The 13,473-nt window shown below is 38.5% G+C and overlaps 1 protein-coding gene across 1 annotated transcript in view; it reads left to right on the plus strand.

Moving 5' to 3' along the window:
• Positions 1-13,473, plus strand: part of GRM5 (glutamate metabotropic receptor 5) — a 492,030-nt gene that overhangs the window by 88,792 nt on the left and 389,765 nt on the right. The gene's annotated exons all lie outside the window — the stretch shown is intronic.

Genomic DNA, 13,473 nt, shown 5'->3' on the forward strand with positions numbered 1-13,473 from the left:
TTTAGATAAATAAGGCACATACATACAATGAATACCACTATTAAAATTAGTTGAATAGAGAAGTCCAGATGACCAAATTATGAGTAACTGAGAAAGGGTAATAGAAAATGTTTAGCAAGTGTAATGGTTCTTGGAGTTTGGGGGCTAGGAAAAGAAATGGGTTAAATGGGAAGAGAGGAGGTGATAATATTTTGTCAATACCTCTAACTACATTACAAATTATCTCAAGGATCTAAAAGAAAATATGAATAAGTAGCAAGGATTCAATATATCTATAAGGAAAAAAAGGGTCTCAAAGCAATTGAATGAATGGCCCAAGGACAGACAGTGACTTTGACCCTGGCACAGTTGCAAATGGCAGCCTCAATTCTTGGCTGCTGTATCCTGTATCTTTTTGGTACAGTGGCCATCACCTTACAAGCAAAGTGTTTTTTTTTAATGCTGTAACATTTCACTCTAAGGACAAGTTGGCTGTGTTCTTTTGACTTAAACAGAAAGTAAAGTCTGGGTGAAGCTTATAGTTTATAAACTGGACGTATTATTTTATCTGTTATCTTGAATTCTAAGAGTAATATTCCCAAATAGTTCATTCATAGATGATGTATAAGGTTGGTGTTATTATTTTACACTACCAACCTCCAGTCAAAGGTCCAAGATTTATCTTGCCTTGATTTTTATTTCTTTATTTAGGTGATTCCTAAAGTAATTTACACTCGGATCCACAGGACCTTGAGAAACTACAAATCAAAGGCTCAATGAAGTAATTTAGAAATTATTCTAATGCCCCAAAGTCTAACATAATTGAGTTTAAATCCAAAATCTACCAGTTATTAGCAGTGAGCCCTTTATTTGCCTCATTTCTATAAAATCCAGTTTCCTTATCAATATCAGGAGAATGACAGTATCTTTCTATTAAATTATCCAACTTCCCTTAGTATATTTTCCCATGATCTATGTAATCAGAAATAGCAGCTCACTTTATAGAAATCCATTTTGTCTTACTGTTTACACTGAGCACAATTCCACAGGACATTTACTTTCAGATATACACTATCCACTGTCTGTCAGGTTCTATCAAATGCAAAATGATGGGAAATTCCTCAAATGCAAAGTGACTGGAAATTCAAGATTAATCAAATATTGACATCTCTTCCTTGGGGATTGGAAGTATCTTTGCTTTGTTCACAATCTTTCACTAGGTCTCAAACTTAGAGTAAAGGTACAGTGGCCATCACCTTCTCTTACTATTTCTCTGCTTCTATTATCCCCCCACATACTAGTTTTTCTCTAGGCAAATGATCTCCTTGTTCTTCCTCAGAAACTCCTAGCATAAAATTACATTAGGTCATTTGCAAGGGCTCATTCTCTGCCTAACTAGTTATCATTGAATTGACTCCGACGGATTTTGCAGGCCTTTCTTCAAGGTTGCTTGTCTCTGAAAACACTCAAACCTCTAGCGTGTTGTTTAGTAGCCAAGCACAACACTGATTGTACCATCTAAGGACTTCTCCCATTGCCTGTAATGTCATTTATACCAGTAATCAGCCTATCTTGCTCTCCCTCACCCATCTGCTTATTGAGATGGCATTTTATCAATGAAGCCTTTGCTACATGACAGATGTTAAATTGAGTTAAACCATCCTATAGAAAAGCAAGAGAAAAATATTACAGTTCCATTTACATGTTGTTGTTCTTGTCAAGTTGACTTTGTTTACCTTCATTACATTACCTTCATTACATAATCCATGCCATCTCATCAAACATAGCAACGGATAGTTACTATGCATTAGATAACTAGCAATACACTGATCTCAGTGTGATAACTGGCAATACACTGATCTCTTATCACATTTCCTTCTTCTTAGTTAGGTGATAGTTCACCTAACTATGTTTGTCTTTGTTGAGTCAACCAAAGTCAATGCTTCATCACTTTCTCTAAAACATAATGTGAAAGAGGGTGTGAGCATGTAAATTCATAGGGATATAATCTCATTTGTTCACCTCAAAACTGCTTTAACAAGAATGACAGATTTTACATGAGTGGTATATGTTCATCAATTTATACTTTTAGTGCTGTGTTTAGTTTGAGATGTAACATATTAATATTAAAAATTGAATCACACATTAAAGTAATGTTTTTCTAAAAATAATATATACTCACTAAGATAACAACAACAAACAAACAAGTACAGCGCTGTGGAGTCTATTCAGACACAGTTATCTTAAAATGATGGCTAACTTTTGAAGTATGAGGGTCGGTCAAAAAGTTTTGCTACAAAATCACAGATACTTAATATCATCAAAATGTGAAGTAGACAAAGTAAAGTTTTATCATTAAATTCTTACAGGATAGCCTGTGCTGAAATTAAAAAAAATATTCAGGTTCATGGCTTTGATGGTTACATAAAAAAACATTCCCTTTGCATGGCTTTCCTGGCCTTTTACTTAATAATACAATTGTTGATTTTTAAAAAATGTCTTCCACATGATTGTCCTTTGAAAAGCAACCAGAAATGCTCCCCTTGCGTCGCTAAAACTGCCCCTTTGGCCTTTGACCATATCTGCCTGTTTTGAATTGGCCTGGCCTAGAAGATGCCCTAGAAGCCACCGTTGGCCCTCTGTCTCGATTGGAGGAAGGTTATTGAGAACCTGTGTGTGAAGGTGGCACAGCCTTTCTTGCCGAAATGGAGGCTGCCTTGAGCCATTTGCTGGTGAAAAGCAAGGGTTGCAGATTTCAGCATGGATTACAATTCAATGTAAAGAAAACCAAAATCATTACTACTGAACCGATAGTTAACTTCATGATAAACGGAGAAAAGGGTTATCAAGGATCATGTCTTGCTAGTATCCCTCATCCATGTTAAGGGGAGTATCCCTTCTGAGATCACATGATGCCATTTACCCAATGTCATTGGGTAAATCTGCACAAAACCTCTTTGAAGTGTTGAAGAACAGGCTGTTGTCACTTTTTGGACTAATGTGCGTCAGGAGGAAGCCATAGTATTTTTATGCATGCTAAAGTTGGACATTGAATAAGGAAGACTGAAGTAGAATCAGTGCATCTAAATTATGGTGCTAGAAATGAATATTGAAAGTACCACAGACTTCCAGAAAAATAAACAAATCTGCCTTGGGAGAAGTAAAGTCATAATGCTCCTTGGAAGCAAGGATGGAGATACTTTATCTCAGGTGCTATGGATGTACTCTCTCCAGAAAGATATCATGCTTGGTAAAGTGGAGGGACAGCTAAAAAAGAGGATGCACCTCAGCAAAATGGATTGACACTTGGGCCTGCAACAATGTGTAAAACATAAACAATTTGATCAGGGGAGGGTTTTGTTTCGTTGTACGTCGGATGCTCTGAGTGGGAATCAGTTCCATGACACCTAACAACAGCATGTCTTGAAAGCACCCTAAGGAGAGGAGTGTTTTACTGAGAGAACTTGTCTACCGGCCTCTAGTGACGTGTTTAAATTCATTTTGTTTGGAATAAACTCAAGATTGTATGAACTGGAGCCCAGTAGCAATACCTTTTGACTTGCCCTCATATCGCTTTTACATTACTTCATTAAAAAGGAAATGCCTTGTGCTGAAATTTTCTCTTTGCCCTCCCTGAAGGCTGGAATTCAGATGAGTTGATTATCAGCTTCCCTTAACCGTATGGGTTAGGGCGACACTGTAGGGGAGTGTAGGGTACCAAGACAGAGCTTATATCCTCCAGTAACCTCAAAACAAAGACAACTATTTCCATTGGACCCCCTATTCCCCATTAAATGCCTTCCTCACTTCTGTCAAAAAAAAAAAAAAGAACAAACCAGATTTCTTGTTTGAATGAAACATGCATAAAAGTAGTTTGAGATGGTTTGTAGCTATCCAGTTAGTATTTCCACATTAGCTATGACCTCATGTAATAGGGTGTGCAAAAGGTATCCGGTTAACAAAAGCTTCACCTTAACCTGTGGTTAAATCCAAGAGGGTTAAAAAGGGAGATTCATCTGACAGATCAGTATTCTGACGTGAGTGGCATGGCAAGTAACAAGTTGGTCTTCTGGTTTGGGGGGTAGTAGGGAGGGGGGCAGTGAGAATAGGAGGAATGCTTTCCATCTGAAATATTCCTAAACAAAATACGATCTGATAATTGGTATAAAGCTCAATCTGCTGAGTCATGCAAATCATTGGCATATTGCTCTGTTAGGTGTACATATCATGCTGCTTATCCAAGACTGCCAGGAAGCAGCCATGCACACACTTGGGTACATAAGAATTGGGGGATATAGACTGAAAATGCTGTGACAAAGGAATTACAAACTCAGATCTTAAAACCACACTGCGCCAATCATGAACTGCATGATCCGAAGGAATGGAATCCTCACTGGTCAGTTCGATCCACACTAAATTAAAGGTAATTCTTAATACATAGCTATACCTAAGAACCCCTGAGATTTTATTACAGTTTAATGTGAGTGTTAGCAATAGGTCATGAAACCATTAGCAAAGCCAAATCTCTGTATCATGTTCTAGACTAAGTGCAAGGAACCTTTTTTACTGCCAAGGGCCATTTGGATATTTCTACCATCCTTAGTAAGCCATACAAAATTATGAATGTAAAAATTAGCTTGCTATATGTACTCAAACATCAGTTAGCTTCTTCCTAATTGGATGACTGGACTGCTTCCCTTTGGGGAGGTGTGTGACGTTAGCTGGCATTGATGGTTCCACGGGCCTTCTACAGCCCACATGCTGGACTTTCCTGCTCAACACCAAGATGTCCTAGGAAAGTCTTACTGTGAATCAAGCTAAAGAATATTGTAGGACTGGCTCATGATTTGAATGAATTTTCCCTTATGGGGACAATATTGTTTTCCCTTTGTAAGTCATCTCAGCCAATAGTTTTCTTTTTGGTTTTCATTTTTTTTCCTTCTAAATTTTAAGTCCTGGTGAGCTAATAGTACTGTTTTCATGCATTTCTTCAAAGAGTTTCATGCAGCAACATGTCCAGAAATTTAGTCACATCATATTCATCTGATTGGTCTAAATTAATCCACTGTTTCTACTTTGGCCCAATTAGTCCCTGAGAAAAGATAAGAAATCTAATTCTGGTTATTAGTGAAAGCAATCTAAGCATTTGCATGACCATTTTTACTATAGTGGTTGGATAAAGAATGACTCAGGTAAAGAATATACGTTGGTCAAGGGTGGAATTGTGTTGCTATCTCAATCCCTTATACATAAAGCCGTTGAATACATTATTTTGAGTTTCCCTTGTAGAGCAGAACTTTTCCGTAATGTTTCCAGCTGTGACCTCTCAGATGCAGGTCACCAGATCTGGTTCCTGTTGGCCTCTGGGTCACACCCCACCGCAACTAACATCCATGATAGCCTTTAACCAAATTCAAGTTTTCCATGGATGGCCTAGAAGAGTTGAAGGATGTCCAAACTTTCCCCATGTGTATATGGTGACCAGACGTCCCGCTTTTTGCGGGACAGTCCCGATTTTGGGGGACCGCCCCACGGTCAATGGTGTCCCGCTTTAAATCTGGTCACCCTATCATGTCAGCTTTGTAGACTTTCCACAGAGTATTTGAACAACTACAGGCAGAGAGCTGTTTGTAAGAGGGAACGGTATTCCCAGACTTTTCTTCGGAATGGTTCTTGATCATTTTGTGCAGCTCTCTGGCTTCTCTCCCATCTGCCTTCTCTCTCAGCCACACTGCGCTTCTTGTAGATCTCTGAATATATTATTCAGAGTTTGTGTCCTTCATCCACAGCACTTATCTTTCCACTTCTCGGTGACATCACCTGGAAAATTCCTACTCATCTTCCAAAGCTTACTTTCAACATTTTACCCTCTGAAAAGCATCCTGTGAGCTTGACAGAATTAGGTCCCTGTTTTTCCACATTTGTATAGTCTGTTCTGTATTCTCTGGTCATAGCATGTTTTCGCCTTGAATTGCAACTAGTATTACCTATAATTACACAGCTCTTATTAAATTCCAATCATTGTGCTGTTTTGTGTATTTATGTGCATTTGCCTGTGTAACTCTCACAATCACTCAGTTTTTCTGCATTCTAAAGATGAGGAATAGGATCAAGAGAGGCAAAGGTAATTATTTAGAATCAGATTGATAATGGATTAGGTGAGACAAAAGATGGAATTGAGTGTACTTGAAGCTTGTGTTTTTAATGATTATGTAATTCTCTCTTCCCTCCTGGACTGTGATTTCTGGAGAATAGGGGTAACGTAATATTCATATTCAATCTCTAGCCTACCTGAGTGCCTCTCACACAATACACGTCTAATGAATATGTGTTGAATAAATGAATGAAATATGCTCATCAGATCATGATAAAATGTATTTTTTAGAATAATAACTCAGGGCACTTAAATAATTCACATACATAGAATAAGTTTTACTGTGATAAATAGCACCCATCTGTAAGATTCGGTTTTTATTGCCAGAATGTTTTACTGAAGGGTTCTGTTAAGACCGTTGCGCTGTGAACATTTTCGTGTTTACAAGCAAACACGGTGAAGACAGAGAGAGAGTTAGGTGATTCTTCATTGTGACAAAATTGACGAACCGAGGGAATCCTGTGTCAACTTGCTCCTCTAAGCTTTGCATTTCCACACGGGGAGCTGTGAATAGTATCAGGAATGTCTGAGAAGATCCTTGTGATTCCTTCAGGTTTTCTGTGAAACTGATCACCTTCTAGACTCAGCCAGGCATCTTGGAATTTTAAAAATTCGTTCCAACCAACATTGTTTCAGAACCCATTTTTGTAGGTAAGCATTTGATGAAGATGCAAGTGACCTCAAAGTGATTTCAGGCTGCTAAGTAGCAACAACCCCTCTAGGACAACTATTTATTGTGCGAACAGATGCTGAGGCCAGAATGGCTCAGGAAGTACTGCAGAGGGAGTGAGGGGTCTTGATATCAGGAAAGGCTTCCGGCGCTTGGAGGCATCTGCTTGAGATCCTGGAAAGTGAGCTTCAGTAGGTGGAAGCTAGGTAAGAAGAGCTCTCTGAACTTAAAGAACACCACACAGAGTGGCAGAGGCGCAAGGAAGTTCAGAATAAATCTGGGACATTGACAGGAACAAGGTGATATTCAAGTGTAGGTATGATTTTATGAAATTTGATTTTAAAAAGCATAGGCATTTTGGCTAATGATTAGGAACCTCGGTTTCTCAGTGATTACGTGTCAATGTTGCTAACTGAAAGGTCATTTGGTCAAATCCATGGCTGATGTGGGGAGAATGATGTGGCAGTCTGTTTTCTTAAACGTATCAGCTTTGGGAACCCTATGGGGCCTTTCTGCCCTGCCCTGCGTAGCATAGCCGAGAGTCAGAATTGACTGCAGCAACAGGTGTCTGTTCCCTTGTAGGCTAATGAAGAAGTTGAAGATGGAAGAAGAAAGAGGTCCACATTTTGTTTTGCATAGTGAGGTGGTACAGTTTTTGTTAATTTTATATTTATACATATTGCTATTGAAAGGTAATTTGCACGATTTATAAAATGCACTGATTTTCATAATGATAGGATAAATAATATTCATAATTCTTATGACTAACCCTGACTGTTTCACTTAAGATCTTTTAGTGTCTTCATTTATGCACTGCGGTGTCATTAGCCGAGGAGATTGGCAGCACAGTAGTGAAGTGTTCCACGGGCAGTGGCTTAAACTCAGCGCATGGTAATTTGCTTCTGTGAGGCTTCATAGCCACTTCTGCTCTGCCTTTCAGGATCATGATGTGTCCGAATCTGCCTGACAGTGGCAGGTCTTTTGGTTTGTTTGTTTTTGTCATTGGCAACTTGGAAGTAAAAATTGAATAATTCAGAATACTTTGTATAGCAGATTAATAGACTTTTTCTATGCTTAAATTTTTTTTACATCATTGTATTACCCTCCTTTTGGTGTGTGAATTTGAGATTGTTACTCATCTTCTCTTAAATTCAGCTATCTTTAGGAAAACAACAAAACTGAAATTCTTGCTTATTGCATTTTAAAATAGATACACAATGAAATAGCTTACACATACACAATGTGTAAGCTATGAAAGTCTTAAAAATCTTTATAGAAATTGCCCGCATCACTTTCCAGGAAATTAATAGACAGGGAAGCAATCACACCTGTTTCCTTATTTTAGAATGAACACGTGGTTAGATTGTCCCTCTAGTCCACCTGCAAAAGCTTCATCTGACTGTGTTTTCCGGTGTCATGCTTCCGCCATGCATCCACCTCCGGTGCATTCTCTTATGGAGACCGCTGAGAGCATCAACTCAGCATTACAACAGAGAGCAAAGCAGAATTGCCTTGACCTCGGCTTTCCAGTACCATACCCATTAACCACATGCAGCTACTTAAATTAAAACTGAGTCGTTCAAAATTAAGTTTCTACATTGTTTTAGTCCCATTTCAAGTGCCAATAGTTACATGCATTGGCCAGCTCAGATTAATAAAAGATTATCATCATGGCTGAAAGTGCTTTTGAAGCCCTCTGGACTTGAATGTTAAATCTAATTGTAAAAATAAATAAATAAATAAATCTAATTGTCTTACTGAGTTTTTAAATAACTTTATATCAATCATGTATTTTCTCTGTGATGATGAAAATAACGCTTGTTTTACTTAGAGTACATGAAGAAGTGGGTGGTAAGAGCTGCCTTTAGCGCTCATTATAAGGCACAATACAATGTCAGGCTGTACTCTACCCCTTTTTGCATAACAGCCGCTGTGGCGGACGGCAGTTTGGGTTATTGCACTGATTTCTTTTGGGGTCACCCTTATTGCCACTTCACAGGGAACATCTTGTTCTGCTCGTGTGAAGGGAGTCAGCATGATGTGATATGGTACTTTCTTCACTTTCCATGGAAGAGGATAGCATTTTAACCAAATTATGGCTTCAGACAGAACATAATAAAACTGAAAACAACTATTAAAAAATGGCCAGATTAAGAACCCAGACTGACAAAGGAGAATTGCATGTGGATAACCATTTTTTTTTTGCTGTCACAACTTTGTCAGTACAACTTATGATCCAAAAAATTTTCTGAACATTGTAGGTTTCTTTTAGTGATGTTTGCAAATGCCTTTGCTTTTCCAAATGGTCAGCGGACATGCACATTTAGGTGAAATACTTCTTTTGAAATGTAGCATGTTACATGTTGAAGGTCATATGCAAATGACTGCTGATATTATCTTCAGCAGCATAAAATATTCAATTACATAATTTTGTGCCTAACTATGAATTCATAACTTTTTCTTCCTTCATACTGTGGCATTTGACATATTTCCCCCCAGAAGATATATGATTAGTCAGGCAGTGTGGTTGCTGTCGATGCAGAGGAGACATGCGTGCCTGACAGAGGCTGGCTGGCTGAGTTATTCACTCAGGAGCTAGAACATGGGCAAAGACAAGGATGCAAATGAGAGGCAGGCTCTTGCAGTTTTGTGATGTCAGAGCTCAGGATAAGTGACTTTAAAGAACTCTCAGAGTTTATTTACGAGTATTGAGCACATGTTTCTGCTTACCACTCCTTCTTAGAGATCTTTAAAGACATCATCTTAATGAAGATAAATTGGTTTCAGTTTAAAGTATTAACTTAGTCCTTCTCGCAGTATATTTCTGAAAACCTATTTTCCATCCAATCCTAAAAGAACTTTCATGAGTAATTCAAAGAAACTTGGAGACATGTTGTGTTGTAGGAAGTATTTCCGTGTCAGCATCTCTATATGTACATGTCAGTGGCCTGGATTACATTAATCACATTGTGAAACCATTCTCACCATCCTTCCCACAATTCTTCCATCATCGACAAAGCAAACACATGGTCTTCTAAGCAGTAATGTCTCCTTTCCTCCACTTTCCCGTCTCTGAAAACCATTAGCAAGTTTAATCCCTAGACATTTGCCCATTTCATATACGTGATAGCATATAGTATTTGTCCTTTTGTTACCAATCCACTTCATTTAGCAAAGTATTTTCAAGGTTCATTCATGTAGCAGCATATACCAGGATTAAATCTTTCCCAATGGTTGAGTAATGTTGTATTGTACTTATATGTGAGAATCACATTTTGTTTATCCCTCCTTCATTGATGGACATTTTAACTGTTATGAATCATGTTGCGATGAGTGCTGGAATATAGGTTTGTTTATACATTTCTGTTTTCACTTCTGGGTTTGTACTGAGGATTGGGATTGCTGGTTCTATGTCTGTTCTATAGTGAACTTTTTGAGAAACAGCCAAATTATTTTTAAAAGTCACTGCCTGGCGTGTCCTCAGTGTTTCCTAGACTAAAGAGTTAGCTGTAGGAGAAGTTCCTGGGGCTCAGTCAAAACTAAATGGAATGAATGGGCCCTATGTTTATTCCATAAAGTGATATGAGGGGGCTTTAAAGCTGTGTGAGAAATGGAAGTAAAAGATGATAGAATTTTTACATGAACTTTTTGAGTCTACATCATGTATAGCTTCTTAATGATGAATAAGTATATGCATTCATATATACTTGCAAACAGATCTATTATAATATTAGTTATCATAGTGATATTTAGTGGGTACTTTATATAGCAGTTCCATTGTACACAAAAATATATAGCTTCATACATCCAGGTGATGTAAGAATTATTATTTATTATTCATACATGAGATTGAGACTCAGAGAGTGTAAACAAATTACCCAACCTCTCACATATTAAATAACTCAGTAACACGCACACAGGGCTGGCTCTCCTCTCTTTCTCATACCTATCTTTCTGTCATCTATCTATCTACCATCCTCTGTCCTATTCTATTTGACTGTGTGCCCAAGAGAAATACCATGAGCCGTTGCGGAGGTTTGATAGATTGGAATAAAATGAACATGTGAATCAGTTCTTACTTCCTGAACCATAAGGATGAAAAGGAGGGTCAACTACGTAAAGGGCAGGGGCATGTTATCTAATCCGTTCAACTTCTAGGGAGTCTTGGGAACTTCCCAAAAGGAGAAAGTTTTTTCTTTAACTTCTCCTGCCTCTAATGCTAATTAACCAATATCTCAATTTGCCTAAAGATAATTTTCTTATAGTCTCAATTTTCTCTCAACTGACAATTCTTCAGTTGAGCCTAGAATGGGAAAGAAAACACCCCCATCAATGTTAATCCCTCTCTTTTTGGTTTGAATTCACACAAATTGGCCTATAAAGCAGAACTTAAGTAGACATGAATCTTTATTTAATAATTTTAAAATAACTATAAAAATAAAAGGGGGAACCGATCGCAATGATCGACACATACCCATACACCCCTCTACACGGGGAAAAACAACAGAAAACATGGGGAAGGAAGACAGTGGTCAGTGTGAGAGATGAAATAAGTACAATCTATCGGGGTTATGCGGGTGAGGGGCAGGGGGGAGGGGAAAAAAAGAGCTCGTACTGAGGGCTCAATGGAAAGTAAATGTCTAGAAGAGAATGAGGGCAACATATATACAAACATGCCTGATTCAGTTGTATGGATTGTGATGAGTTGTAGGAGCCCCCAATAAAATGATTTAAGAAAATAAACATACAACTAAACAAGCAAACACCCATTTCATGCACTCCTACTTGAGGAAGGGAAAATGTTTAGTAGAAATATCTATGCTGATTTTCCATAATAAATAAATTATTTTTCTGGTTTTTATTTCTAGCTCTTTTCCAGCTCTGAGAGTGTCACTAACTGGGGTGTGGTTCGTGTGGGTTTTGCACATTCACACATTGTCAGATCCTCCTGAAGGCAGTGTCTCCTTTGATCTTGACACTAAACCTGAGAACTAGAATCACCCCTGACTGTGATTCAGACTTATTAGGTGAAAATGCTAATCAATTATCACAAGAGAACTAGTTCATGCCGAAGAAAAGCTTTTTAGCTCGTGATTATCAACAAAGATACCTCCTGAAGTAGTTTCCTGGGATTGAAGCTGAAGTGGTCATGTACATATTTTTCCTTTTGTCCCAATGGAAAACAATCACTCTTCTCTGCTGCTTCTCTAACACTCAGTCTGAATTTGCCTTTCTGAGTATTTTTTCTGCATTGTTAGGTTACGTAGGCTCAAGTCATGTTTTCCTTTTTGCTCTGTTCTTTAAAAGATTAAATTTCTCTCTTAAGCATCTGAAATTTTACACACAATAAAGAGCAATAACTATTTGCTGAATCTATGTTTTCTTTTGTAAGTCAGAGTATCACCAGCAGTAATAACCCATTGGTGTTATGTGTGTGTGCGTGTGTGAGAGTTAAGGTGTAAGGAGCCAGGAATAGTATTAGTGAAAGTATGTTTGTGTCATGTATTAGACCCTCAGACAATTTACTTCAACTTTATGGGATCTTTTAGATTTAGACCTTTGTTTTCAGCCCTGCACATAAAATCCCCCCACCTCCCACAACTTGTTAAGTGGATTTCATGAATGTCCAAAAGAAGTAAATTATTCAGATTTTGTAGTTGGTAGAAAGTATGTGAACTTTAAGCAGGAAGCCATCCTTAAACCCAAAAGATGAAACTGTAGCCATCTGTTCTTGTAAGCCACACCGGGAGCTTAATTAAAGAAAGCTACAGGTGACACCCAAATGCTGGGACATCAACTTCTTACTCGCTAATTAGGGGTCCTGGTGATGCGGTGGTTCAGGCAGTCATCTGCTGACCCAAAGATCAGCAGAGCAAACCCGCCCACAAGTCTGCGGAGGACCGACGTGGCTGCCTGTGTCCCTCAAGATGCAGAGCCGGGGAGACTGGCTGGGGCGGTTCGCTTTTGCCTTTCAGGGTGTCGGTGAGGCAGAATCCACTCAGTGACAGTTGAGTTGGTTGGGGTTTTGATTCATATACAGGGAAATAAATGCCTGATTCCTTGAGCTGCTGACATGAGACAGTGAAAAGGTTTATGTCTTTTTTCAAAATTAAACAAAGAGTAATAAAAGCCTCATTTTTCTAAAAAAGAGACTTATTGCAGTGTCAATATATAAAACGGGCAGGGGAGGTATGATAATAGTTTTTTAGAAGAATTAATATCAGATTAGTTCCCAAGAGGTTGAGATGAAATATGTCCCAAAGATCCAACTTTTCCAAGATGTTATACTGCTCCATTCCTCTCCACCTCCTCCCTTGAGCGCATTCCCTCGTGTCCCTGGGTTTGGTAATTCACAGCACTGCCTCGCAGAAACTCTCAAAACCTTAAGGAAATGAACTAGCTCAGAAGCAACAAATCCCACATGGAAGAAGCACAACAGCGTGTGTGACCACGTGTGACCATGAGCTGTCGAAGGGATCAGGTATCAAACATCAAAGAACTAAAAATCATATCATTGTAAAGGTGGGTGAGTGCAGAGTGGAGACTCAAAGCCCATCGATAGGCAACTGGCTACCCCCTTACTGAAGGGTTGTGGGGACGAAACGAGCCAATCAGGGTCCAGGGTAGCAATGATGAAACATATAACTTTCCTCTAGTTCTTAAATGCTTC

This window comes from Echinops telfairi, unplaced genomic scaffold, assembly GCF_000313985.2.
Source record: "Echinops telfairi isolate 266 unplaced genomic scaffold, ASM31398v2 ScPeMD7_1713;HRSCAF=2227, whole genome shotgun sequence".
Lineage (NCBI taxonomy): Eukaryota > Metazoa > Chordata > Mammalia > Afrosoricida > Tenrecidae > Echinops > Echinops telfairi.